The sequence below is a fragment of the Rutilus rutilus genome (assembly GCF_951802725.1).
Source record: "Rutilus rutilus genome assembly, chromosome: 15".
NCBI lineage: Eukaryota > Metazoa > Chordata > Actinopteri > Cypriniformes > Leuciscidae > Rutilus > Rutilus rutilus.
This window is the reverse complement of record NC_140220.1, coordinates 34,533,083-34,537,099: the sequence shown is the minus strand read 5'-3', so window position 1 is coordinate 34,537,099 and position 4,017 is coordinate 34,533,083.

Genomic DNA, 4,017 nt, shown 5'->3' with positions numbered 1-4,017 from the left:
TACAAGATGAGATAACAAGGGGGCGGGGTAAGGTGACAAGACAACGCAACCACACAGCCCAAACAAATGGCCATGTGCTTACACAAAAAACATGAGTCTGTCATGATCCTGCCTCAAGACAAGAGAAGATTTGGGACACGAAGGCAGAATCATGACAATATCCTAATGATTTTTGGCACAAAAGAAAAATCGATAATTTTGTATTGTTGGCTATTGCCACAGATATACCCGTGCAACTTATGACTGGTTTTGTGATCCAGGGCCACATATATGTTGAGCGCATGAACACAATGGCCAATCAGAGGAGCTTAAGAATCTGCTCAACAGCGCCAGGGGGAAATGCTGATATTGTCACATTTTAAAAATGTTAAAATACCCAAGTCGATACCTTTGACAACACTATTCCCTGGTTCATTTTAAGGAAGCTGGTAAACACTGAGATGTTCCCGGGTTGAAATAAAAGAGGTTGGGAAATTTTTTTTTTCATATAAAACAAGTTAAATGTGTCAGTTTACACACAAAGAAAAGTCTAAGCTTTTAAAAAGTACAAGCATAAAATGTTTAATGTACTTAAAATTTTCAATTTTAATTTACCGACTGAAAAACTTTTTGTGCTGTTTTCTAACAATTTGTACTTGAATAAAGATTGAAAAAACCTGCACTCAACCTTTTCACAGGTATTTTGTTTTTATAGACAGAGATCGTGATGCACCATTTAAGGATCGTCTAGCGATATATTGATCTGTATCATGATATTATCGGTATCGTGTATCATATCGTGAGGAACCCTGCGATTCCCACCCCTGATCATCACTGTGAGACAGAAGTGAGACGTTTGTCTACTCCACCATGCAGTGCTGCTGCACAACTCTCAATACTGAGCCAGTATTAGCAAACAGATGTTGCCAAGTTTGCCATCCCACCTCGACTCAAAAGCTTTTGTGGAGCTTTAAAATAGTTTACAGGATCTTTGTCTTGAAAGACGGAGCCCCGCACATGAAATAAGGGGGGAAAACTGTATATTGTGGCCACGAATTAAGAATTCGTTCCCATGACTTAATTAATTTCCTCATTTTAGTTCAATCGTGGTCACATTGTAGTAATTCATTCTGTTGTTTTTGTTAAATCATGGTCAGTATTTAACAGAACTGAGGGAATTAATTAGTACAACATTGCCACAATTTAACTAAAATGAGGGAATAAATTAGTAGAACTGGAAACAGGGAATAACTGAACAAAACATGGCCACAAAGTCATGGGTACTTTCTTAAAGGGATATTTCACCTAAACCTACAGTGCAATGCATAAGTGAATACACCCATGCTAAAGTTGACTAAAAAGAGGAATAAAAAATCATATTTTGGAAATTGAACTTAATGCCTTAATTTAAAAAATTAGGAAAAATCCAACCTTTAAGGACACCAATTTTCTTTGTGAATGAATAATGTATCGTAAATAAATAAATGTTCTTCCTTAAAATACAGGGTGCATAAGTTTGGACACCCCTATGTTAAATTCCCATAGAAGCAGGCAGATTTTTATTTTTAAGTATTTTTTATTTATTTATTTTTTAGGATACTATGCATCCTGATAAAGTTCCCTTGGCCTTTGGAATTAAAATAGCCCCACATCATCACATAGCCTTCACCATACCCAGAGACTGGCATGGGGTACTTTCCATAAGATCATCTCTCAATGCAAATCAAACCAGCTATTAGGCTAACTGAAATAAAATCATGCCAATCTCTAGGTATGGTGAAGGCTATGTGATGATGTGGGGCTATTTTAATTCCAAAGGCCAAGGGAACTTTATCAAGATGCATAGTATCCTAAAAAAAAATTAAAAATAAAAAAATACTTACAAATAAAAATCTGCCTGCCTCTATGGGAATTTAACATAGGGGTGTACTCACTTATGCACCATGTATTTTAAGGAAGAACATTTATTTATTTACGATACATTATTCATTCACAAAGAAAATTGGTGTCCTTAAAGGTTGGATTTTTCCTAATTTTTTAAATTAAGGCATTAAGTTCAATTTCCAAAATATGATTTTTTATTCCTCTTTTTAGTCAACTTTAGCATGGGTGTATTCACTTATGCATTGCACTGTATATAATTGTCGTGTTGTGTTGAACACAAAAGAAGATATTTTGAAGAATGTTGGTAACCAGATAGTTGACGGTAGCCATTGACATCCATAGTAGGAAAAAAAAACACTATGGAAGTCAATGGGGTCCATCTACTGTCTAGTTACCAACATTCTTCAAAATATCCTCTTTTGTGTTCAACAGAAGAAAGACACTCATACAGGTTTGGAACAAATAAGTAAGTTTGGGTGTGTAATGACAACTTTTCGGGGTGAACTGTACCTTTAATTCGTGGCCATGATATTTATTTTTTCATATTTGTCATGTGGGGGGGCTCAATATTGAAATTGGACTGGCTATACCAATTTTTACTCAGATTTGCTACAAGCTATGCACATTTGGTAACAACATGGACAATCAGAAAATGTGTAAAATGTATATATGTTAAAGCAAAGTATATTTTTGAGTGTTGTTTTATACTCTTCCGAATTAAAAGGCAACTACAGAAATATGTGTATTTTGGTTTCTGGTGCTTTCATGATATTTTAAATCTTAAAAATATATACACGGTGTTCGTGCGAGTATAGACCTTATATCAGAGAATTATAAAATCATGATTCTGATACTTAAAAGTAGAAATTATTCAAATTTAGAAACACATTAGCATTTATGTAAATATGTGTTTGTAGTGAAAAGACATGATGATCTATTCTAAGTGTGATACAAAGCAAAGTTTGTCAAAAAGATTTTGACCAAAAAAAATTATAGAAACATTTTTGGGAGGAAATCAGACTTTTCTGCTGTTATGCCATCTAATAAATATCAGCCAGCGCTGCAATATAATACAAATAATAAAATCGGACCCTTATTATTAGTAAGGTTGATTGATGACTTGACTATTATCAGACACCAATGTTCATAATGTTAAGCATGAATAAAGACATTAATCCATCAAGACTTAAGATTATCCTACTCAATCAACAACAACAAAAAAATCTTCAAATTGAATGATGTTCATTTTAAATTCAAGAATATGGTTTCAGTGAAGCAAATGATACTGGCAGGGAAATAATGTTCCATATGTTGATATTAGTTAACTAACAGTGAACACACTTCTAAAGCTAATCTTAGGTAATATTAATTGCAACATTTACTGAAACAATCAAAAGTTGTATCAGCTAATATTATTTAATGGACATGAGCTAACATGAACTAGATTAATAAATACTGTAACATCATTGTTATGCATTAATTCATATGACCAAAAAAAAGTAAAATGTGTGAGTTTTACTTTGATAATCTAAAATAATGATCTCCTTTTACTTTGTGTTGCATAACACTTGTCCACACACGCACGCACACACACACGCACGCACACATCATTATGTGTGCATGTGTGTTTCACATTTAAAACAATTATATCAAACATTATTTTGAATATTAGTGCAAGGTAACTATTTTTGATAAGAAAACTCAAATTAAAAGAAAGCAACATCAGACTGTTACATCTGTATTATAATCGGGTAAGAAAGAGCAACAAAGACCAGTATTGTGTCAAAATTCATGCTATTCATGATGGGAAATGTCCTCCACATTTCCCATCATGACACAGTACTGTTCTTTGTTGCTCTTTCTTACCAAATAAGTGTAAAAAATGACAATTGACAAATAGACAGAAGAAAGGAAACACACACACACACACACACACACACACACACACACACACACAAAATAGGTAAGATTAGACAAAGAGGGACAGTCAGATAAAGGCACATCCTTCGGTTTCAATATTCCTTCCTCAATTTTTTGGGATGTATGCGTGCGTGTGTGTGTGTGTGTGTGTGTGTGTGTGTGTGTGTGTGTGTGTGTGTGTGTGTGTGTGTGTGTGTGTGTGTGTGTGTGTGTGTGTGTGTGTGTGGACAAGTG